This window comes from Pseudorasbora parva, chromosome 7 (genome assembly GCF_024679245.1).
Source record: "Pseudorasbora parva isolate DD20220531a chromosome 7, ASM2467924v1, whole genome shotgun sequence".
Taxonomy (NCBI): Eukaryota; Metazoa; Chordata; class Actinopteri; order Cypriniformes; family Gobionidae; genus Pseudorasbora; species Pseudorasbora parva.
In genome coordinates, this window is record NC_090178.1 from 22,805,466 (window position 1) to 22,832,244 (window position 26,779).

Genomic DNA, 26,779 nt, shown 5'->3' on the forward strand with positions numbered 1-26,779 from the left:
ATCGATCTTCTATCTGCCCACTGTCTACATATATTTTCTGCGGCGGTCTCCGTTTTTGCTCTCATTCGCCGGTCAATTTTCTGACCCTTTAGTGCGAGACCAGGTGCAGACTAGCGAACGCTCCCGAGCCGCGATTAGCTTAGCTTTAGGGGATATACCCCGTACTCTTTACCTCCTCCATCCCCCCTTGACCTATCTTCTTGGTCCTCTCTGACATGTCCCCCTCTCTCCTCCTCCGTTCACCGGCGCGCGCTCCACTTGCGACTCGTAGGCTGCACTAGCGCGCGACTCGTCATGTGCAGTTCAGTTTGAGCTCACTCTTTTCAACACATCCTGCACAGTTTGCAGGCGGGCTTGAGAGGGACTACAGAAACCTATGGGGTGGGCGTCATTTTATTTCAATACCAAATTCGTGATCCTAAAGGAAAGACTTTTTTTTTCTTTTCCTTTTCAGTTTTGTTTACATTTGTCTCGTGCTCACTCGTCGTGCTGTTGCTTTATCAGCATGGTCACAATATTTTTGCCTCACTGTGAACGGTAATTCGGAGATAAATAGGCTACCAACTTAATGTACAAGTTGATTTTCTGTGGTTTCCAGTCGCTGTTGTGGGTGCTAGATATTGCTATCCACGGGACCCCGGAAAACCAAGTGTTAAGTCCATGTGAATGCGCAGTGGCAGGTGAGTAAAGATCTCTACTTTTTTGACAGTAGACACTATGTCTAAGTGCAGATCCTGTTTCAAAACAAAGAATGTTCATTTACAGGAAAATAACTTGTCCGTAGTGAGTGACTGAGGGAGCTTGATTGGATGCTGCCACCTTGGGTGTCTGTGAATTTGCCCCTGTTGCAGACAGCATTTTACTTTTCATGACAATGATTAGAAAAACGTGTCACCTTACGCCGTGTGGTGTTTTATAGCTGCGGGCTGCGTAACGGCGCTATGGGAAAGGGTGAGAACGGAAGGGGAATTGAAAGGTGATGCGCGGTACGCCTGCTCAAGCGAAGCGATTGCTTTAGTGGTGATGAATCCTTGCGCGCTTATTGGTCGGTCCCATGCTTTGTTTTGAAGTTTGAAGTTTGTGTTGGATTCGTCTTAATTCACGTTTTAAGAGTAAAACTACATCATATACTTATTAAAACACTGCAAACTACTGCAATCTATAAAAAGATAGTATGTGGTGAAGATTTTGCACCTTCATTTCATATCCTTTATTTATGTATCTTGATACTTTGTGCTTTGGGTTGATATTGCATATCAGCATTAGCAGGTAAGCAATACACTTGAACCATGTAGGCTACTTGTATAGCGGCCAGAATGCTGTTTTTAAACACTTTTTCTCTCACTCTTGGATCACTTGGTCTGGTACAGGCCTTCAACAATGTGAAAAGTCAACAGAGTATATGGCCTTTTTTCTTCTTTCTGAATGGCAAGATAGGCATATCTTAAGAAGTAGAATATTAAAATTGCCTGTAAGGATGTCATTAAGTGTTTTGTAATGAATGAGATGTTGTTCTGTTTGCAGCTCTGGTTAGGCATGATGGGAAATGTAGTTTAAGTTCTTTAGGAGTTCAGCTCAGACACACAAGCATGTCTGCTAAGCTTATAAGCCAGAATTTATGGGGGGTATAACAGACTCATTACTGCTCCAGCGAGAATAAAACACTCATAACGCTTTACTTGAATATGCCCTTCTCCCCCATTCATTGCAGTGATGACAGCACACTGCTCTACAGTCAATGACCACATCATTCCTCATTCCCTTTATGGCTCTGAGACATTTATGGGCTTCCAGAGGTTTAAGACTTAACTCAAATCAGGATGGTTTTATTTAGCTGGGTGCTGTAAGTGATATCTGTGCAGTAGGCTTAACACTGTGATGCTCTGATTTGGCTCTTTAATTGATCTGATGGCAGATTACATTTATTTTCTAATAATGACTAAATCTTATCATACTGTGTTAGGTTTAACAGCTACAAAACTTTATATTCAATGTTAAAGTTCAGTAATAGCACAACACTTTCATTGCAGTCCACTCCACCTCCCTTCTTTTACTCCCACTTAACCCCATATTTCACAGCTGAACTGAAGCTAATTTAACCCAAGTTAGCCACACACAGCTCTATCCACTCGAGAAGCATGCCTAATTACCCTCAATTAAATCACTTAGCAAACGAGAAAATTACTTTGATATGAAATAGTGCACATGGAAGCGTGACGAGGACTCTGGTGGGCTGCTGGACCGGACAAATAAGCTGTGCTGAGTTATGAGGTCTGAAAGAAAGATTTGTACGTTTATAGGGGATGTAGTTGCCATGCCTCGGGACTATAAAATCAAACAAATTTCGAATAATGCAATGTTTGAAAGAGTGTTGTTTTGACATATAGCAAGATTGATTTTTCCCCCTATGATTTTGTTGTAGATTTTATTACCAGTCCAAACTTCCATCAAGTAATAGAAGATACAAAATGCAAAACTGAGAAAAAACTACTCCCAGTTAGTTTTGGGGCTGTTTTAACATGATTATTAACATGATTTATTAGTGAGCGATGATGAATATGGATTGATGTACAGTATTTAATATGGGTTATGCATTTCAGAGTTTTGGTGGAGCGAGTCAAATGACCTCTAGACTCTGCATAATTTGTATGATATATTCCTTATTACCAAGATCAGGCCATTGAACCTTGAGTGTCTTTCTCAACAAAATCTGTTACTTAAGAAAATGGTTAAAAGCTGTGAAGGAAAATAAAGTGTTTTTGAATGAGGTAATGAAGGTCTCTCTTTTCGCAAGAAGGTGAATGACTCGAAATGAAGGCGAAATATAAACCAATATGTTGCCAATATGTAAATAAAATAAAATAAATTTAACTACGCTAGATATTCTGTCTGCCCATTTGTTTTGGCATTTGTTTTAAAACACTGCCAAGTGTTTTAAAGGACATCAGTACACATTCAATTATAGTATCTTTTATCAGTTTGGAAGAAAAAAAATGTGAATGAAAAAGGGCGAGATGTTTTTTGTTGCACTTTGTGCTCACGTATTCACATAGTAAAATGTGTTTGCAAAAGGACATTTCCATTTGCATGCACTTTCCTCAGCTACTCCTGTGGAAAAACAAGGCCTGATTAACAAAACAACTATTTTTACTGTATACGAGTCGATGACATTATACGATCAAAATGCACACTAAAATGGGTGTAGTGAACATCGCAAAACAAATGTGATGTATTGACTTCTGATGCTTCATACACACAATCTGGTTGCACTAATCTTACTTTTTGGGATATTGCTATTTTACCAGTGCTAGAGCATCCATTGGAAACAATTATTATAATCACCACCAGCCTAATACTTTCATAGCCCTTATAAATGTCCAGTTTACCTCATGCTCTGTTGCTGGAGAGAGAGGCAGCCCAGAAAAGACGATGCAGTTAGAGATAATTGTAAACAGTAGTAGTAATAACACCAGGCCCAACAGTGATAACAATTAGATTTGATTTCATTTGAGGATGCCTCCACAGCTGCTACCCCTGCCCCCCATAGTCCTCCAACCCCTCGAACAGACCAGTCTGAACCCCAGCACCTAACAACAACCCCACCCCCAACCCATGGGGCCCGTCTCCCCCTCAGATTAAAGTGGGTGTGTTAATTCGGTGGTGTAGCGATCGAAGAGCTCTGGCAACAATGGGAAATGGGCTATTGATCAGACCTGCTCAGATTAAGACTGGGGACTGGAGCTCTTTCTTGCTCTCTTTCCCTCTCCTTTTCTCTTCGTTTTCCCATCCCTCTCTTCAGTTCTCCTATATACAGCCTGTCTTGTTCTTCCTCCTTTCTTTCCTTTTATTTCTGCCTCTCTTTCTATTTGTTGTTCCTTGCTCTATTCATTTGTGTCTAAAGATGTACAGAGGCCTCTCCGTTTCTCTGTCTACTGCAAATAAACTGTTTCTTTTATTTATTTTTTTAGGTGGTGGTGTGTGTGTGTGTGTGGGGGGGGTGACATCATAGTTATCGTTAGAAAATAATGACTATGAAATGTCTTTATTTAAATGTTCATTTAAAAGCAAATTATTTTAGCTGACATTTAAATTCTGAAAATCCCAAGAGAACAAAATTGCAGCACAATAAAGCAGCAGCACAATACGTCCTTTGCCAACACGATGTGGTTGTGAATCGGATCCGCATTGTAAAGTAATAAACTATACAGTAAGGAAGTCGACAGTAAATCCATATGGTGCAAAGTGAGCTTTAAAAATCTCTGCTCTACCTATACGAATAACCTCAATCACTGATAATGGGATAGGTCAGTCTTCCCCCTCCCACCTAATAGATGTACCATCAGTTGTCACCACAGTCACTGACATTAGAGCAAACCACGCACCTTGCATTCATAATGCCATCAGAGAGGACTGTAATACACAGAACATTAAGGTCTATTACATGTGTCTGGGGTCGTATGCGCATCCTCTCATTGAACATTTGGCAGATGCGACTTGCAGTTCATTCCAAGTAACCAGTTTGTTTGTTACCTGGGAATCAAATCCGCAAAGTTGGCATTGTTAGTGTGTGTGTGTGTGTGTGTGTGTGTGTGTGTGTGTGTGTGTGTGTGTGTGTGTGTGTGTGTGTGTGTGTGTGTGTGTGTGTGTGTTCGTGTTGGCCTTTGGCTTGACTTGCTCAGTTGAGGACACTCAAATTTAAATCTAAGTTTTCAACTAAATATCCAAATCAAATTAATTACTAAATTAACTGTATAAACTACTGATCTGCCCACATTGTCGCTATATGATAAATTGAAATAAGCTGATAACATCTCCAATTCTCCAAAACGACCGTACAGCCGAATCAAATTTTGTTGCAATATTTTCCTGTTTATCACTGTGAAGCTGCTTTAAAACAATCATCATTGTAAAAGCGCTATATAAATAAAGTTGACTTGACTTCATGTTTTTCTATATCAGTGGGGACCTCAACCTGAATGCACTCTGCATGAGTCATGGGGACTCGTGTCACTGTGGGGACCTAAATTGAGGTCCACATGAGGAAACATGCTTATTACTCACACAGAATCAGGTTTTGTTTTTTGAAAATGCAGAAAATTTGGTTTAATGAGTAGGTTTAGGGGTGGGGTTACTGTAAGGGGAGAGGATATACAGTTTGTACAGTATAAAAAACATCACGTCTAAGAGAGTCCCCACAAAGGTTAACCAGATCTGTGTGTGTGTGTGTGTGTTTGTGGGCATGTTTTTGTGACATATGAGGACACAAATGTGTATAATGACATAGGTATGACACAGGTATTACAAAGAGAGGGTGTAGTATGAGGACATTGGCCATGTCCCCACTTTTCAAAATGCTTTTAATTCATACAGGATGATTTTTTTTTTAGAAAGTTAAAATGCAGAACGTTTCCTGTGATGGGTAGGTTTAGGGGCAGGCCAGTGTAAGGGGATAGATATATGGTTTGTACAGTATAAAAACTATCCGCCTATGGAATGTCCCCATATGTAAAAAAAACAAACGTGTGTGTGTGTGTTTGTGTGTGTGTGTGTGTGTGTGTGTAAGAGAGAGAGAGAGAGAGAGAGAGAGAGAGAGAGAGAGAGAGAGAGAGAGAGAGAGAGAAAGAGAGAGAGAGAGAGAGAGAGAGAGAGAGAGAGAAAGAGAGAGAGAGAGAGAGAGAGAGAGAGAGAGAGAGAGAGAGAGAGAGAGAGAGAGAGAGAGAGAGAGAGAGAGAGAGAGAGAGATTTAGACTTTACTCCCCACAATACCAGAAATCTGTGACCTTATAAATTGTATCTTCTTTGAAAAGGCAAGTTTTCTGTAATGGGTATAGGTTAGGGGGTAGAATATGCAGTTTAAAGTATAAAAATCCTGGTAAAAAAGTATAAAAATCCACATAAAAGTTCCCATAAAACATGAAAACCCAACACACACACACACACACACACACACACACACACACACACACACACACACACACACACACACACACACACACACACACACACACGTCTGGTTCACTATCTTTATGGGGACTCTCCATAGACATAATGGTTTTTATACCGTACAAACTGTACATTCAATCCCCTACACTGCCCCTAAACATACCCATCACAGGAAACATTTTGCATTTTTACTTTCTCAAAAAAAGGTATGATTTATAAGCCTTTTGAAAAGTGGGGACCGCTGGCTGGTCCCCACAATGTAGGTGATCTCAGGCTTTACTATCCTTATGGGGCATGTAATATAAACAAGAACACACACACACACACACACACACACACACACACACACACAAACACACACACATTTCCTCTAACACAGGCTGCGCGTAATTACTATGAAATATTTTTTATAAGCAATATTTTATTTCTGAGCTTGAGACGGATTCACATGAGAATGGACCCGAGACCCTCTGTAGTCATTTTGTTCACAAGGGGGCGATAAAGAGGTGCATGATGGCATTGTATACACGTCAGTTTAATATTGTTTGAGTGTATAATTGGCAGTACCTTTGTTTACTTTAGCTACCCAATGAAACTTTCTTAGCTCATTCTCTTTACGCATTCGCTTTAAGTCTCATCATATGCCTCCTTCCACGCCCCAGTGGGTTCCATAGGTTTACCTAATGGATTATTACGTAGTCGATCAATTAAGTCATTTAAGTTTGTTAGGTGCAGTCAATGGCTTGGGAAAGACCGTGAAGACTTAAAGTGATGTTTACTTCTGTTCGAAATCCAGAATCTGAATCCATGCCAGTGAGATCAACTTCAGTTTTCCAGTGTTGAGATTTGTATCCATTTGATAGTTGAATTAGGCTAAGATCACGTCCTGAAAATGCTCTAAAATGTTAAGCAAACTTTAGCTGTCATTTCATGCACCTCCAGGCAAAGGTTTTAAGATGAAATAGCAGTGCAGGTTCACCAAATGTAGCGCCTCGACATGAATTGAGGAGTTGATGAAATAATCTTTTTTGCTGTTGTTGTTTTAAATAGGCTCCATGTTACGTACTAAGTAAATAACTCTCTTTTAATGGTGGTGATGGGAGTGGGGAGTGTGATAGTTTAGTGCATGTGGCTGAGAGTGTTAACCTGAAAGTTAGCCTGGGCATTGGACATTGAGTCCTGAAGCAAAACGGACACTATCTGGAGAATCGCGAAAGGAGCAATTGTGTATGCGAGCATGTTAGGAGAGTAAAAGGGATTTTCTGGCAAAAAGAATGAGAGAGAGAGAGAAAGAGAGCGAGAGAGAGGGAAGAAGGCAGGGTGGGGAGGGAGGACAACACACACACATACACACGCACTTCATATACGAGACAGAGGAGCGGAAACGGGTCGAATCCTACTTCAAATTCTCTTTCCTCTCGGCTTGTCGACCGGGGAAAACAAACCGACCCGAGGCACAGCGAATGGGGATTTACTAATTAACTACTTACCGAGAGATGCACACCTCCTCAGCGCCCTCCCTCCCTCTCATTCAGTTCCCTCGGTCGTGGTTATTAGTGTAGAGGTGCTTCCACGGATCCCGGCTCCGCGCGCCCCCGGATCACACACCAGGAGAGTGAAAGCGCACACGGGTTAGATAGTTTCTACCTTGGACGGTTGGAGAACACGATCAGGAAAGGCTGAGGTATGTCATCCGCACTGTGTTATAAAAAATATTTACGACGACGGGATGATTTCACAAGGTGGAATTAATTTAGGAACTTTTTTTGTTGAACTTTTTGGCATCAAAAATACTCATTTTATGGATGCAATTAAAAAAAAGTTTTTTTTAAAATGACTAGGCTATTGTAAGGCTTAATAAATATTTTAACTTAGGCTACGAAACGTCTCTTGATTATGCTATTTGTGTGTATTTAGCCCAAATATGTGTTTTCGTACAATCTTATAAAATGTTATTATGAGGAAAAAACTTGTCCTACAGTATGATAAACCATTTGAGCTTTGTGTAATTTTGAAAAGCGCTGACATTCGCGTGCACACTCGCAAACAGCCTTCGCGAGCCGTGCGGTCCGTGCCACGTCGGATTAGCTGTTAAGTGTCTCTATTTGTTAACGCTGTTCGTTGAGCCCTCACCTACACGCCACACTATCAATCAGTCAATTAAACAGTCACTCTCACGGCAACTAGAGACGTTTAATGTGGACTAAGCGCCGGGTGTGTGTGTATCCCTTCGATCTGCCAAATGACCAAGCTCAATTTACTCTCACAAGTGCATAACGTGCACTCATTCATCCATTCATTCATTCATCCTTGTCATGTTGGCCACTGGTCAAATGTGAGCGAGAGGACAACATTCACGTTCTACTCATATTTATTAAGATACTTTTTCCGTTTCTTAGTTGCCGGTTTTAATTTCTTATGTTTTGGGACATTTCAAAGGTTTGGAAAAGTAGGCCTATATTAGCCTAATTATATATTAAAATATAGCCTATATATAGGCCTATAGCCTATATTAATTGAAGAGTGATTCAGAATGAGTGTTATATTTGATTAACAGCCTAATATTTTGCGTTTAATGTTGAGTGTCCTGCGAAATGTATGTTTAGGCCTAACGTTGTAGTCTGGGACTTGGAAAACTTTTTTTTTTCTTTTTTTTTTTTCTTTTTTTTTGCATTTGCGCAAAATTTCATGTCACGATGGAACTGCTTCTGTAGAAAAACTTTAAAGAATTCTGTTTAATATGTAGGCTATCCGTTATCTTGAGTTCGAATAGACATAGTTGATCCATAATTCGGTTAGTTGCATCAAAATGTAGGCTATACCACGGCTGATCTTTGATGCATACGTTATCACAGAGTATTGCCTATATGTATCTCATCCATTATTACTTACATGATGTTTTTTTGATACGTTGTGTTTTTAAATCAATAAACAGATATTTAGCGTTAACAATTTCAGATGTAGGTACTGATCTATCCTAAGATATTTGTTTTAAAATCAACCGTAATATTTTGTTTGGATTTGGTAAATTATTCACTAAAACAGGCGTGCTCTAAAAACTCGGGTTTTGTCTCTTTTGCACTTACTTTATAGCTCTGACTCGGCTCATCTCTAAAGTTCGTTGGTGATCATTTGAAGCTGTTCCAGCACTGTACTTAACCTTGAGAGTGTTTAAGAAAAGCACAGAAATGAATATGACTGGTAAAATATTAACCTGTAAAAATGTTGATTGATGGTTCCAAGAATTGGGCTATAATTTTTTTAATCGTTGGTTTTGAAAATGTAAGTTTTGTTAGAACTAGCATAATTGTAAACATCGTTTTTTATATGCCTATGTTATTTTATTAAATGCAAATTGTTAAAACTAAGCTTTCGTTGATAACAATATTTAGCATTTTCTCTAATGATTTTAGAAATTTGTTAAATTTAAAGTTAACTTAAAATAGCCTAATAACTTTGAAAGTGCATGGCTATTATGGCAGAGTAATCTTTTAATTTTGATAGGCTGTGTCATTTTTGTGTGCATTTTTTGTGAACTTGAAATAATTATACCTACACGTAGGCCTAATAAGCAATAGCTTATACTACCTTATATACGGGACTTCGTATTGTAATAATAATAATAATAATAATAATAATAATAATAATAATAATAATAATAGGCTAGTAATAATAATAATAATAATAATAATAATAATAATAATAATAATAATAATAATAATAATAATATGCTACTATTAGGCTACTAATTAGGGCCTATTATTAGTCCGCAAAAATAAAGTGACGATTATAAAGACCCGACTGAGTATCACGGGGAATTTTCCACAGGAGTGATTTTGTTTGTCATTTGTAAATATCCCTAATTATGATTTTTGAGGCCGTACTCCTCCCTCAGTTCTTGAACATGTAGGGCCTATTGCGTCTTCCGAGTTCACTGCATTCTTTACGTGTTTTCACATTATTTGATTTCAATCAAAGTAATTAACCGCAAGATGTCAGTCCACGAATTTGGACAATATCCAGAACATCCATTAATTCAATCACTTGTCCGCCTGAGCCGTTCCTCTGCGTCTCCCTGCTGCGTCTATCTCTCTGTCAATATTTGTAGGAAATATTTCCGACATTAAATGGCATTTGGGGATATCTCTGCTCTCCACATCACTCAGTTACTCCCCCTCCCTCCACCCCTTTGCTTAGTCCGCGGTACCGAAACTGCTCACCTGGCCAACTTTGTTTGGAGTCATATGCTCCATTACATGAAAGAAGCCATAATGATAATAGGATACATTTAATAACGTGGCTGACATGACTGTGTTAATAGCAGGCATAATAATGATAATCATATAAAATAATTAGCTGCATACAATTAAGCTATTTTATAGTATTTTGCATTTTGTAAACATTTATAGGCTATAAAAATTTATATTTTATTACGCTGTAAAATATTTGTCCGTCATTTTTTATTTGTAAGCTTCACTCTTTGTAGAAAAGTCACGATTGAAACTTGTTTTTTTTTAAAAAAAGATTCTTTTGTTTGGAATTCAAATTCAACTAATTTTATAGGCTTCCATTTTTTACGTTATATCTTTTGATTCAACATGTTATAATTGCATTTTTAAAAAGGACATGAGCGCTGCTGTTAACGCGCTGATTCGCTGACTCAATGAGTTTTATCATTGTTTTTTAGCTATGTAAAGCGAATAATTTTTTTTCTTTTATTCTTGTCTAACTTTAAATTACTTATTTAAATTACATTAATTAATGTGTAATTTTTGCTTTTATAGACCTCTTTTAGCTGAATGCGGTTACTGCAACTGACTTCAGACCCTGTCGCTGTTTAGAATTAGACTAAGCTGTAGCCTAGCCTATGGGATAATTAAAATACAATTAATTCGGAAACTTGTGAGTGTGAGTAGGCTAATTCATGTAAATAGTTGGCCTAAATATAACATGTAATCACTTTTTAGCTACTTGTGTTCAAAATGTTACACTGCATATTACCCCACAGCTTTTTTTTTTTTTTTTATCCGGCATGTTCGATAATCTGTGATTTAAGGTGTAATGAAATGTAGGCTATACAAATAAAATAAAACATGCATAACAAAATTACACAGAAATCTTACTCCGTCGTAGACAGTTCTCGACGGGAAAGCTTTCTAACTCTTTGCTGTCACAGACCAGATGAAGTGATTAGCCTAATGTTAGGGTATGAGGTAACGCAGCTTAACAGCCTACTGCTCTTACTTTTACAATTTTAGCTACCCACAGGGACCTATGTTTGTTAAAGAAGAATATTGATCATTTATCAATAAAAGAAGAGTAAAAACTCTTTTTTTATCAATAATTTATTTTTCCGTTCCAGCGCATCAATAATACTGCACGGAACGGCACAATCTTTGCTCTTCGAATTGGATCAGATAAAGCCCAGAGATTCTCGGTCCATCCTACAGCCAGCAGCCACGGTGCCGGCTCCGGCCCTTAGGTTCCGTCTGAGGCGAGGCCACTTGGGAGTTCCGGTAAGATCATATCTGAAAACAAACACACGCGGGTCTTCATCATTTTGCATCCCGCACCTATTTGCTTTGTAAATATTGCTCGAGGGACGCGCTGTACAGCCAATTCTTCATTCATATTGACTCGCATCGCGAATTTGTTCTCAACAGGTTGCCAAACATAAGGCTTTGGTAAGCAAGCTTACTTCGAAGCATCTGTTATTCCGTTTAAGCACCGAATAATATTGTCACCTGAAGTGAAAATCATTTTTAAAAATAGTTTCAACTATGTAGCCTATCTCAAAATTTAAATGCTGAAATGGTTATGCAGCATTTTTAGATATTTAATATGCTTCATCTTGTGTTTGTAACTATTAACATATTGTAAAGACAAATATTATCCATCAATTCAGACACACATTTTGTGTTATTTGGTCAAACTTTTTTTAATCTTTTTTTTTTTTTAGTTTTTATAGCTACTTCAAAAAGCAAAGGCATTCTCTCCTTTTCTTCCAGTTCCAGCCTTGTCCATTCTCCCTCCCCACTGTGTTCTTTTCTCCTATCTCATCCACCTCCCATGCACTCCCATTGAAGCTACAAACTTGTACACAATAATAACACCAATATATATATATATATAAATATATATCCATCTAACTCTCTATCTGGCTTGTTGATGGTGTGGAGACTGCCTGGGAGCCTGAGAGTAAGGAAAGGTCAGTTAATCGATGGTGCCCAATTTGACAAATCCAAGTGAGTCTTATCATCCGCAGTATTTAGGGGCGATAGAGGGCCTCCGAGATAACTGTTTAATCCTGACGGCAACTGCAAGTGGAGAGGAGGAGATAGAAATGTCCGCGGGAGAGAAAGAGACAGTAGGCTTGAGAGAAAGTTACGGAGACTAATATAGACGAGAGGGTGTAGGTTAAATAAAAGAGTTCAGGCGTTAGACGTATTAGGCTTTTAGAACAGACAGAAGAGTGTAGAGAGAGAAAGAATGCCAAACGTTCACCTAAATAGGCCTATATTTTACCAGTGCATTCAATGAAAGCCTTGCATGGTTATTTAAAGAGATAATTCACCCTAAAATGAAAATTCTGTCTTCATTTACTCACCTTGTATCGTTCTAACCCTGCATGACTTTCGTTGTTCGGTGAAACACAAAAGGAGATGTAAAATGTTTTTGATCCATATAATGATAGTCACTGGGGTCCAAAGTTGTTTTGAATCCCTTTGACTTTTATTTTAAGGACAAAAAACATTGAAACATTCTTTAATATATCTTCTGTTGTGTTCTGCAGAAGAAAGTATAAAATGGGGTTGAAATGACAAATGCGTGAGAAACTTACAATTTAAAATAAACCTCACTTTAACAAAGAGAAAAAGAAAAAGTAGCCTTTTATGATTTTTGATATCAAGGACTGTTACAAACAAACCCTTAACACTTGTTGGCCACGAGAAGTGCTTAGTCAAGTACACAGCCTCGCACTCTTGTCCCCTCTCACCATCTCAATACCAGCTCAATGTAATTCGATTGAGATTAGTTGCACTGGCATGACAGCAGATCCCGTATTGCCAAAACACTTAGGAGGCAATGACAGTCTGCCATCGACATGTGCTAATACAAGACTCCTCGACTGGCCATGCATCACGACTACGGCGTATGCACACACACACAGCGGAGAGGTTTGAGTGTGTGTGCACTTATGAGTAAGTGAGCTCATAACTCGGACAGAGCTAGAGATGAAAGTTAAATATACGAATACATCAGCAACGAGCAGAAGAGAGACCGAGAGACAAATGGCATAACAGGATTGAGTTATAATGTGCAGAAGAAGCGGAAACCGTGCTTGGGAAAGACGGAGCAACAGACGGACAGGGAGACTGATGTTGACTGAGGGAAAGTGCGGGAGAGGGAGACGAAGAGTAAGTAGGTTGAGAGGATGGATGAGGACAGGAAAGGGAGAAGGCACAGCTGAGACACAGCAGCTTTACAAGAGCGGAGATTAAGGCAACATGTCCCCGGTCAGTCATTAATCCGGTTTAAAAGCAATTAAGCTAAGACTCTCTGAGAGAGAGAGAGACTGAGAAAGCGAGAGCGAGATAAAAAGAAAAAGAGAAAATGTGATTATTTTGGGTTTATTTGGCTCTTAAGCACATACAACCTGTGTAAGGAGTCAGGATTGAGACACAGAGCAACCTTGATTATTGTCCCCAACGCTTCAGTTTTCTGTCCGGCATCATCTCATTCCTCATTCTCAGTGTGCATCATTGTCATTGATGTTCCAGATGTGTATCACGGGCTGCAGGTCGACACAGGGCCTCACCACATGTGTAATGTTTCTGCGTCCATGGGGAGATTGTGGTACAGATAGCGCTACCACCTGACAGATACACAACAGAACATAAATCACACCTGGAAGCTCTTGCATGCACTCAGAGAGACAGTTTTATCACACAGTCTGTTCTACAAAGTAATTAACAACAATACAAGTAGGGAAAGGTCAAAGCAGAGAGATGCTGATGGAGAGTGAAATTCAGATTCAGAGTCCTGTGATTTAAAAAAAAAAGTCTTAAAATTGACCAATCATAGTTGGGGAAAACGATAGTTAAAGTTTTCAGTGATTTTGAGCCTCGTTTACATATGTCAGGATTGTGCAACATTCAGAATTGAATTGAGAATGCTTTTTCAATTCCAATTCAGTTGTTGGATTTGAGTTGAGGCAGCAAACAGGATACAGAATTGCCATTCCAGCGTAAGGAAGCAGAATTAAAATGAACTAATATTCAAAGAAACTTATAACTCATTTTGTACCCGAAAATCAAGTCTTATTAACGCAAACTTTAAATGTTGACTTAAAAAGGCCTCATTTGAAAGCTTTGAAAAAAGCTTGGAAGTTTGAATGGATGGAAAGATAGATAGATAGATAGACAGATAGATAGATAGATAGATAGATAGATAGATAGATAGATAGATAGATAGATAGATAGATAGATAGATAGATAGATAGATAGATAGATAGATAGATAGATAGATAGATAGATAGATAGATAGATAGATTGTAGTAGTGGAAACTGTGGCTAGCTTTAAGTTAATTCACTAAATGTTTTGATAGCATTAGGGTAGAATAGCACATGCAGAATAAGTACAGCAATATAGAACTTTTATCATATTGTATATCTGTTCTCAAACTAAGCTCATGATCCACTCGTCATAATGATGGTAACCTCCCCATAAAAAACCCCAACATAAAATAAAATCTTCTAAACTAACATAGAAAAACATGAAACTACTAAATATTAATCTTACACAAAAACATTATATAACACTTAATTTTAGCCTTTAGTTATCCTTTTGAGTGTTAATGCAAATCATGCTAGGAAATATAAATCCCAGCCCAGTTTCGTTTGAGTTTAATTTCGTGTAAATTAAAAGAAACAAGTTCATCAAACTCAAAACAATGCAACAATTCAGATTGCTTAAAATGTGTCAGTTGTGTGAACTCAAAAGAAGAAGAAAGTTCTAAATACTCATAAAAGCTCATTTGATTGAACTCATTTGTTAAAGTTGGCTTTACTCAAACCAATTAATTCTTTTTACATATAGATTAATGAAAGGGAGCCAGTTAAACAGTTCTGAATGTTTCCAACTGAATTTTTGGTTGCACCATAGTTTTATTTCATTGTTTTACTTCATGCACAACACAGATGTTGTACCAGAGTTACCAATATAACTTGCATCTGTGACCCAAGTATAACATTAAAAAGAAAGAGACAAAAAAAGAGAGATAGATCTTTAAAATGTGACGGAAGAAGTCCGTCACATTTTCCACTTTACTCGAAGTGAAAATACAAAAGTGTTGACATAGATTTTGTCGAGCGTTGTTCATTGTTGACCAGGATGGAGTGCTATCGACTGGCTCTTCCTGCTGAGGGATCGCTGTGCAGCCCCGAGGCCAACCCACAGTGGCATTTAATACACTGAACTGGTGACCATACTGCCACTCTGCTCACGGTGTGTCCATTTGTGTGTGTGTGTGTGTGTGTGTGTGGGTGTGTGTGTGTGTATGGTCTCAGATTTACTCAATCACACATCACTCAAGTTTAAATGCATTCAAAGTCTACATATGCAATTCTTCAAAAAGACGAACTGAAAATAGAGAAAAGCGACAAGAGGTTCTCTTTAAAGGGTCTCTTTTCAAATGAGAAAAAAAAACAAGGAACTGGGTTAGATTTCTCCAAAGTGTAAAGATATAAAAGGGGACAAAGAAGAAGAAGGGGGACAACATGAGAGAAAAAGATGCCACAAAGACAGCCTCTGGGTAGGATCTAATTTGCAAAAAGGGAGGAAGCACAGAAGAAGTTGTTCACTAGGGAGACAGAAAAAAAGGAAGACAAGGGAAAGACAGAGATACACAGATGGGAAGGAGAAAAGGGGAGGGGGGTAAAATTTCCATCAGGTTTTCAATTGGGGTGGATCAATAGTGTATTAGAGCTCACCTTGACCCCGCGTCTCCCCCCTCTCCTTACAGGCCAAGTCACTTGCACACACAGCAGGGGGCTGCAGAGGGACAGTGACTGCATTACTGCCTCCCTCACAGCAGCCGAAGTGGCAGAAAATGGCACAATAAAAAAGGGAGAGAGTGAACGAAAGACTGAGACTGGTGCCCGAGTGCTCTGGAAGGCAGAGCGGCCTACTGAGCGGTGGCTGAAATTATGAAACAAGCTGATTTACTAGATATTTCTGCATTTATCGGCCTTTACTGATTTCTAAATCTCAGTGTGCTTGTTCACACACAAATGCATACACGCGAGAACGCTGCAGACTGCGTGTGCGAAGAGACAGTGAACTTCAATCCACTTCGGAGGCGGAGGCAGGGGGCAGCGGGCACAAAGGGATGGGGGGAGAGGTTGAATGAAAAAAATTGATCTGGGAATTTAGCATTTAGACACAGTTTACAAAGCGATATGGAGGGAAGGCAAAAGAGCACAGGGGACCGGAGGGGCCAGACACTTAACTTTAGAATTGGTCAGCATCACCCAGGCGACTCGACTCCAAAATATGGAAATCTCCAGTGGAAAAGCTCCTTTATTTTTGAAGTTTTGTTATTTAATACTCATCTGTCTGTAGCACAAGTGAATGGCTTTCCTTTGCCTTTTCATGAACTGTTTTGACGATCAGGTGATCACTTTGAAATGTATGTTCCTTAGACGACACCACAAAGACATTATTAAGACTTCACGTCTGCTATCGTTTTGTCGAGACGCTGAGATTGTGCCGCTCAGATGAGAAGTTTTCTCCAGGCGTTTCCTCAACTATTGTTGGCTTCACACTGTTTCGCTCAGTCACACTTGCACACACAGCGACTAACAACAAAACAGAGGTGCGCATGCAGTGTCCCTACTGCTGAAGGGAAAAAAGAAAAAGAAAAAAGGGAGAGAGAAAAAGAAATCGATCGCCGGGGATAGCGGTGCGCGTCGGAGGATCGTATCTTGTCAAAATAATATATTACCCTCATCCCCGGCTGATCGATGCGGCGGATTAGGGACGGAGGGCTCGCTCTCCCCTCCTCTAGCTCTCCCTTTCTCTCCCTCTCTCTGCCTGCCGTTCCTTGCAGTTTAATATTTACCTCCGTGAAGGAACGGGCGCGACGGCGCTCACTCTTAATTGATTCCGACACTTGGGGCTCTGTGCTCGGGCTGCGGAAGAAGGCGGGAGGGGTGGCTGGAATGTAGAGAGTGTGAAAGGGAAGTGGTGAGGAACAAGCAAAAGAAATGAGGGTGAATAAAATAAGGCATAAAGGTACGAGTTGATTCTTATGCATTTAATATGCTTTTGAAGTTGGTATATCTAAATCATTTGTTGCTTATTATGTATTTCATATCAAGTGTTACACAGGTGAGAACTGGCCTACAGAAAATATGAAGAGATCTGAACATACAAGTTAGCCTACAAGATGGCAGATAAAACAGAATTTCCACTGACAAGAAGATAAGAAAAGAGAGAAAAGTAACAGGGATGCAGAACAAATAAAAGAAATGGCAGAGAGAAAAAGATAGACAATGATGAGAGAAAAATTAGCATCAAAAAGGTTGAAAAGAAAAGCAGCAAAATAATCTGCAGGCAATATATATATATATATATATATATATATATATATATATATATATATATATATATATATATATATATTAAGATGCATTTTAAGATTCTTTTTTAGTTTAAACTTTTGGGGTCAGTGATACATGTTTCTATTCAGTAAGGATGCATTAAATTGATCAAAATAGTTCGATTTAATGAATAATCCTGGGGGAAAAAATGATCCGTTTCCACAAAAATATTAAGCAGCACAACTGTTTTCAACATTGATAATAATAAGACATGTTTCTTGAGCCTATAATCACCAAATCAGAATATTAGTATGATTTTTGAAGGATTGTGTGACACTGAATACTGGAGAATATTTCACATTATTACCTTTTTTACTGTATTTTGATCAAATAAATGCAGTCTTGGTAAGCATTAGAGACTTCTTATTAAATCTTATCAACTCCAAACTTTTGAATGGGAGTAAATATATTTCATATTACATAAATGTCCAGTGACAGGAGAGATTAATGAGACGAAAGTAAAACAGAGGAACCTGTAGAACAAACAGAGGAAATGGCAGAGAGCAAAAACAGACACATTGAGATAAATAGAAAGAAGAATGAGCATCAATACGGATGATGACGATAAGAAGAAAAAAGAAACGTATGGCAAGAGAACAGGGGACAACCATAAAGAGAAAGCAAAAAACAGGGAGGAGGGGGAGAGAAGAAATTTGTGAAGTGACAGAGTAATATAAAGAGGGATAGACAGAAAGCAGGAACGATGAAGGGAGACGGAGAAAACAAGAGAGGCACCATATTTTCCGTTGAAGGAACTCAGCTGTCATCTTGTTCCGCCAGCACAGAGCGTAGCTATAAAATACAAGAACCAGGCAGGCCACACGCAATGACTTATGTGTATATCTAGGCTTTGTCAATATTTCTTTCTGGCTCCCCACTCTCTCTGTTTCTTTCTCTCTCTCACACACATTCTCATAGATGTTGTGGGTCTCACATTGCCCTAAACCTGTAGAAGCGAAATTCTGTTGTGATTTTTGACGCATGACAGTGACAGATATTTGGATTATAAAAATGTACACCAATCCAAGGATTTTTAAATGTAGGCTATATATCTTACAACATCTATTTTTTTCTGATATAGCATTAGAGGGACAATTCACCCAATAAAGAAAATGATGTCATTATTATTTATAATGTTGCTTTCTTCTGTGAAATACTAAAGAAGATATTTGGATAAATGTGTTACTGTTTTTTTCTCTGTGCAATGAAAGTCAATGGGGTTCAGTGTTGTTTTGGACCCCTTTGACTTCCATGACCAAAACTTTTATCAAAATATCTTCTTTTATGTTCCACAGATATTTTCCCTTCATTTTTGGGGAACTATCCATTCAATAATATAAATATATTCCTTGAAGATAATTTCTTTCACACCTAAGCAAGTTCAGGCCAAGGTCTCGGTGCACTCGCTATAGGTCAGGCCACACTAACATCACATGCAACTCAAGTTGTGTTGACGCTAACAGAACCTAAAGTCTAGCCAATACACAGCATCTCCTTCCGTGGGTTTATTGGTTTTGAAAACAGGGGGACGCCATTGTGAACTATTGTGAAACAAAGCAGATTGCAAACAGAAATGCCCTCGTACATCCATCTAGCTGACTTGTTGAGTTTCTTTTTCTCTTTGTCTTCGGTTTCCCTTCCATCTCTCTTTGAATATAGGCCTACGCACCTCCATTTGCTCTCTCCATTCATCTCCCTGCCTCTCCCCCTCCTTGTTCATCTCTCTCTGTATTTCCTCATCTCTGCTCTTTATTTACCGGCGCTGTGGCGCTGGCTGTGGCAGCTCAGGGAGCGGTAACAGAAGTGTCAGGTGTCATTATTCGTCTAATTCAGTAATCCGTCATCGCACACTCCCTGTGTGTATGACGTATTATACATGGACACAGCGGGTGTAGTAGGCGCTGTGGTGGAGATTCGATTTGACACGCGCAGAGGTGGGCTGTTTGGTTGAGGGGGAGGAGAGGGGGGGATACAAGAGTGGAAATAAGGTCCCGAGTTTGACTGAAGACAAAGGGTAGTAAGAGTTACTTGTGAAAGAGGTTGTGAGTGGGCCTATTGTTTAAAAATGTGTTTTTTTTATTTTATGACAGAATTTTAACTTAAAGGGATGGTTCACCCACACATGAAAATCCTGTCAGCATTTACTGTCACCCTCATGCCCTTCCAAATAAGGGGCGCATTTGCCATACTACAACATAACTTGCTGCTTAACTACCTAATACGATGCATCATTGGAGATATTAACTAGTTAGTCTAGTAGTTTCCCCAGCCCATAATGCATGGTTGCACCTCTGTCGTCTGAACCATGTCGGTTCAACACTTTAGTTAATGACTTCACATGCAGGTGGTTGAGTAACATCATTAATCCATTCAAGATCGCAATTAATGTCAGATTATTATACTCAAGCATGGCATATGAGGCCCACTTTACTTTTTTGTTCTAGTCTTTTTGTTTTATTTGATGTTTGATTGATCATGGGTTCCCTGTACGTCTTGCTCAGTGGTTACTTTATGTGCACATGCTCACTCTTCAAAACATAAATAGAAAATATATAGATTGAAATGTATCAATCAATCAATCAATCAACTTTATTTATTTAGCGCTTTTACAATGACGATTGTTTTAAAGCAGCTTCACAGTGTTAAACAGGACAATATTGCAACAAATTTGATTTGGCTTTACAGTCGTTCTGGAGAAAACAGTGATGCTTTCCTGTAGCTCAACCAGTAGAGTGTGGCCCTTACAATGCCAAGGTCATGGGTTCAATTCCCAGGGAAAGCAAGAATTGAGAATTGAGAAAAATGTAAAATGTGTACTTTAAAAAAAACGTAATGTAAGTTGCTTTGGATAAAAGTGTCTGCCAAATGCATAAATGTGAATAAATGTAAATGTTATCAGCTTATTTCAGTTTATCATATAGCGGCAAATGGGATGAAAGATATAGAATGTACTGATTGTTAGCTTGCTTATTGTGCCCAAGAGCATGTTCATATTAAGAAACTATCGTTCTAACTACAGGCCGAGAGCTCAATGGTGTGACGCTATTTGCGAATGTTCGTTGGAACTACTATGGTTTCGGTAATCGAAACCAAATCTTTGAACTATAGTAATGAAAGTCAATGGGACCCAAAACAACATAACTCCCAAAAAGAGTTAAAACATGTTGACAAAATGTTATTTTTTTAGTGCTCAGTGCTCCTGTAATCCCAAAACAATTCTTTAAACATGTTAAAACTAGGCGAATAAGACTCTCTTTCTGAAAGGATTTAGGATAGATTCCTGCTTTGTGGTTATTGCAATAATTTGCTATAATCAAATGTAAACATATAATTCACATTAAACAGGCTCAAGATAACAGAACTTAAAATCACACTCTCCATGTCTGTTCACACTCCCCATGTTTTGGTTTATGTTTAGTTTGCTTTATTGATCCTCAGATTTATAAAATGCTGGGTTGTTTCAATCCATGTTTGGGTCAAATATAGACGAACCTAACTTTTGGTTTAAATTAACCATTCTAGCTTCATTTAAACCAATGGTTGAGTTTGTCCATATTTTCTGCAAAAGTAGAAAAAGTTTTTTAATTAATATAAAAATAGTGCCTCCAAAATGTTTAAAAAAATTGTTTTACTTTCCTTATAACGCCACTTCAAAACTTACAACTCTTGGTTCCATGGAATACAAAAAGTTCATTTAAAATTTTGACATTTAAGTTTCAAGCCTGCTGTGTGAAGATCTAAAAAGCCCTTATACCAGAGTAAAAGTTATAGCAACTTATCAATTGATTAAGCCAAATGAAATCAACATTACAATTTTTCCAATATTATCTCATTTCATTAGAGCTGCAGCTGCTCACCAAGGCTTTTTAAATGTAAAATGGACACACTCCAACCCTGACAATCACTATGTAATGAGTCTTGGAATTTGCAGCAATGTTCTTTAAAACGAATGAAAACTACTGACCAATTGTTATAACTTTTACATCTACTCATGGTCTTAAGGACTTATGATCTTCACACTGTGAAACCTTTAAAGAATTCAGAATTCACTTTTTGTGATATCAGGAAAAACTAAATGTAAAACATATTAGGTGCGCTATTTTACACTTTTTAAACTTTTGCACAAACTACGGACAAACCTAATGGTTGGTTTCCTTAATTTAAATCAACGGTTGGGTTTGTCCATATTTGACCCAAACAAACAACTCTCTAAGTACAGTCCTGCTAAAATTTCCTCAGTGCAGGTGAAATATGTTCATAGGGACACATAAAACATTTGATGATTAAAAAAAAGTTTTCAGTCTTCCAATGATTTAGATGGCAAATAAGATGCTGTGATGTCTAAAGTCATGTTAAGAGCACCTTCTCCATCCTGGAGTCTCGTTAGAGGGTTAGTTGCAGTTAGTGGTGATTTATTTCCTTTGCCTCCTTTGCTTTATCATCAGCAAATTTAGGAAAAGTCACATCTGCCAGCTCCTTTTGGGATCCACAGATTTGTCATACACAAGCCTTCAAAATACCAGCTAACTCCAAGTGCAAGGTTACACAAGCAAAGATTTTGATCCTTGGTAAGACCTGACAAAAAGTAACATTGCAGAAGTTCTCTACACAAGTCATGGGAGGTTGCAGAGGTTGTCTACACAAGTCATGTGGATTTGTACCTTCAACCTCCTTGCCAATCATCTTAGGCTGTAATGATGTTTCATTAACTGCCGCTGGCCATGGTACCGAAAAGCATCATAAGCCTACAAGTAGACTACAAACTATTAGAGCCAGCTAGATGTCAGTGATGATTGTTGCTCACATAACAAGTTTCAATGAAAATGAAAACGAATGATCTCTAATTTGTAAACGCAAAATGCTCAATACGTGAACAGCCCATTACGTGCATCTTTGGGGAATCTTTTTCATTAACATTTATTAGTGACAAAATGGAGACTTAATACATATCTTTTTAACACATATTGTTTGCTGAGTCATTACACTATATATGGCATTTTATTCTTTTTAGTGTAAGACAACCTTTTGAACATATTGGAGTAAGTTTTGACCCATTCAACAGATTATAACCTAAAATGCACTACAATTGCAGTTAAGAGTGATCTATGTGCTGGATTGCAAAACAATCAGTTAACCATCACACTGATGTTCAATATCTTCCCAGAGTAAATGACATCATCTCAAAAGACACCAAAATTTTACCTACTTAATTATTCATTTTTCATTGAATTATTTCTTTAGGACTCTAATTTGCGAAATGTTCAGGAAACCATGCTGAATTCCCAATAAACATAAATAAGAGTTTATAATAAGCCTCAACATTGCACACATACTTCCTCTATGTTGGAAAGTGTTCTGTTAAGGAGATCTAAGGTTTTCAAAATATGCTCCTTATTATTTCTATCAGGGTTCGGTTTCCCAAGCCAGTGATATTAACAAATGAAGAAAAAAAATGCATCTGGAGCTGTATGTATAACACGTAAAAACGTCCGCGGTAAATGAAAGACAGTCACGGATAACTCATAAATCTATTACTTGCACAGAGCTTTTTCGTTTCTTCACAAGTCTATAAGAAAGAGAAATTGGGGGGGGGGGGGGTGGGGGGGGAGACAAAAGAACTGTCAGAACATAAACGACATTAATACATTTTGATTATTGGAGTCTTTGTACAAAATTATATTATAAAAAATTATACGAATAATAAAACTGTAATAAAGTCGCCTTGAAAAAGATAAATGCATATCACCTTCATGTGACCGACAGTGATGTCTTTTTTTAATTTACAAATATACTTTATTTATACTTATTTATAGTTATTCTTAATTAAGATACTTTTATCAGAATTATGTGACCCTTGAATATATTCTCTTGCGTTACGCGTGTCTTCTTCCTCTTCATTCTCTTCATTGTGGAAAAGTTCGGATCTGCTCCAGTCAGTCACAGATGTCACAATTGTCGAGCCTCTTATGATCATCTCGTTTAATCACGCTCACGTTGTGTATAGTAAAATGTATTGATCAATATGCAGTTCAACATGAACATTCCTGAAACTTACCAACAGGCATCATTTATTTTGTGTTCACTAAAACCTCGACAGATTACATGCGATTTTTATCTTTAGTAGCCTAGCCTATTTTCGTAACACTATTGAGATAAACTCCCTGAGATACAGTATCGGGTTTGTTCAGCCCATTTGACAGCTCCGGTAACAATTTACTTCAACATGCTATGGGAAAACCTGAACCTGAACTATAGTTCAGACCGCGTCCTAAATGACACACGCACGGCCACGCGCGTCTGATTGACCTTCTCATCAGAGACATGACTGCTAGAATTGCGTTGCAGTTACATCATGATTTATGTGCTGATTAATTTAAGGTGTTCAGGAGGAAAGAAATGTTCAGTATCAGCTTGACGCAACCGTGATAAACCAACAACAATAGCATAATAATAATAATAATAATAATAATAATAATAATAATAATAATAATAATAATAATAATGTGTTTGTGGGCGTGCTATGCAGAAACAACACCTGGAAGGATTAAAACCTGCCTATAAGATGCGCTTCCTTTATTGAGAGATTCAAGCTTGTCGGTAATGAGACGTGCCGAGAACTTCAAACAAACGGAAAAAAGAAATCCTAACGGATCCCTGATACAAGTGAGGGAGAGAACAAATCAATGTGTTTACTGCGTGCATCTGCCTTTTTTGCTGTTCAAAAAAGTGACTTCATAATCGACTTGACACATGCTACAAAAAAAACCTTAAGCCTAAAAAACGAATTATAAATTACTTCCAAACACTATTAGCCTTACACTAGGCTACTGCACATTAGAATAAAGAGTTGTGTGAATGAAAGTAGGATAAGGGCGATAGATAAAACCCGCAAAAGTGCAGAGACAGAAGTAGGACTCCGTAGCACACGGGGAGATTGATAGTGCGCGCTGAGTTCGGGGCAGGGCAGTCACTGTTTTAGCCCTCTGACTAATCCTACACTTTATCACCATAATGACGGAGAGCGCCAAAGAGGGAGGAGAGCACAAAGGAGAGAAGGGTTAAGTAGGTGTGTATTCACCCGAGTTATTAGCATATGCTTGAGGGGAGAGCGAGGAGAAAGGAGCGAGATGGAGAGGAATAGGCTAGGGAGGGAGAGACGTATACGAAGACGTAAAGGAAGGAGATGTGGGAAAAGCGTCGTGAATACGCGCGCGTCAAAGACAGGCGTGTAGGCCTGATGATGAAAGCTTGATTAAAGTAAACGAGCTACCTGAGCCCCGGACTAACCTATGTGACGCACACTGTCAAGAAGGGAAGAGACGGATGAGGGGGATGGAGGGAGGGAGAGAGAGCATAGAGTAAAGTTCAGAGTGAGAAGTTCAAAGTGACGTATCCTGAGTGATGTCGAAACGAGAGAAAGAACAGAGTTTATTTTTCTTTCTTTTTTATGTTTAAACTAATTGTTTAGCATTAGAACAGAAAATGTGTTAAACAGGACGATGCTCATGCTAAATAAAATCCTTTAATTTCATAGAGGCACATGCACAAGTTCGAAGTTAGCCTATACTGTAAGAATGCAAAGGAAAGGCCGTTGTTTTACACTGCTCTCTTGTTTTTGTACTTCTCTTATTAATTCAGTTAATCACGAGACCTTTTTATTTATTTATTTATTCTTGCTACCCTCTTCCCTTTTTCATCTCTCTCTCTCCAACGATTATCCTGCCGTCTAATTAGAAATCGATACTGTGAAGCCGGCGGGTATTTGCGATGTGTTTGTGAATGTTGAGAACAATTCCCTGGACAGAGGTAGATAGAATAGGAAGAAAAGAAAGCGCGCGCGGGCACTCACACATACACGCACACACCACCACTGCCGAACCGAGACACACTTACGGCTTCGAGCTATTCGTTTTTTAAAAAGCTGGAAAAGCACACACTAAACAAGAACAGAAAAGAAGAGCTTTCCTTTTCTGCGCAAGGGACCGAGGCATGGGATTTTTATGCAAATAAAGACGGGGCTTGACGGTGCATGTGCGGATAATGAGAAGTTGCGTCATAGAGGCTATACATGTCATCTGTACCAATTACTGCACACAGATAGACAAAAGGGACAGTGGAAATTATCTTTTAATAATCCATTACATTTAAAGAACTTTCTATAACTTGTTTGAACTTATGTCCTCGTAATTTTAGTCCCGTTTCCTTAGCCTAAATATGAGTAGACTATTTAATAATTAGCCTATGTAGGCTATATAATTGATTTAAGTGATTGTACAATTTAAGTGTATTATTTCGTTTTGTATATATTATAGTCATCATCAGTGATGGGGTCTTCTTCCCCTTCCAATGAGATGTGATCTGAAGTCTCTGCAATCCAGGAGACGGAGGCGACGGGTTAGCGCTATTATTGCGCTGGCAATCGAAGTTAAACGAATTACCAGCTCACGACGCCGATGTGGAGAAAAGAAACAGAGAAAAGAATAGGACCGCGCACATTTATTAGTTTAGCTCGCACCGAATCCGTTTTTCGCCAAGGTTTTCTCTTTATTTGCTCCCACCGTAATGTGTTTGTGTCTGTCCTTGCTTGTGATTGCTATGTCCCTTTTGTAAAATTGTTCTCTCTCTCTCTCTTTCTCCGTGGGGAAATGTCGATTTAGATACTATGTAGCACTTTTCACCCGAGTTGTTTGTTTAAAAGCAGAGCCAGCCATCCACTATTACATTATATTTCATCAACCTATCCGGTGGGGAAGGCTGATTTCTCTACATTTCTCGTGTTCAAGTTTGAATCCGTCCGTGTGCCTTTCCACTTGAGCCTCTCATTAAACGTCTCTCTCTCTCTCTCTCTCTCTCTCTCTCTCTCTCTCTCTCTCTCTCTCTCTCTCTCTCTCTCTCTCTCTCTCTCTCTCTCTCTCTCTCTCTCTCTCTCTCTCCCTCATTTATACGCGCCTTGCCCATGGCTATATGATCGCAAAAATGTGTTTACAAAACTCGCTCTAGCACAGATCAAACCGCTCCATCGAATCAAAGAGTTTGAAACAGAGACAGAGGGGCTGGAAAGAGCGGCTGGAGCACAGGGAATATGAGCAGGGGCCCGTTCGTCTGTAATCTTTAAATTCTCTATGTGTGAGCCTGTTTGTGTGCGTGTGTGTTGGTTTCTGTGTTTTCATATT

At 38.6% G+C, this 26,779-nt stretch overlaps 1 protein-coding gene across 2 annotated transcripts in view; it reads left to right on the top strand.

Annotated features, from left to right (window-relative positions):
* The first annotated feature begins 329 nt into the window (after positions 1-329).
* erfl1 (Ets2 repressor factor like 1) overlaps positions 330-26,779 on the top strand; it is a 42,842-nt gene continuing 16,392 nt past the window's right edge. The window contains exons 1-2 of one of the 2 annotated variants that reach the window (XM_067449647.1): positions 330-680; positions 11,306-11,459. The gene's annotated coding sequence lies outside the window, so the exon portion shown is untranslated. Of the gene's footprint in view, positions 681-7,264; positions 7,628-11,305; positions 11,460-26,779 lie in introns of those variants that run through there. The other variant, XM_067449645.1, reaches the window with a different exon arrangement.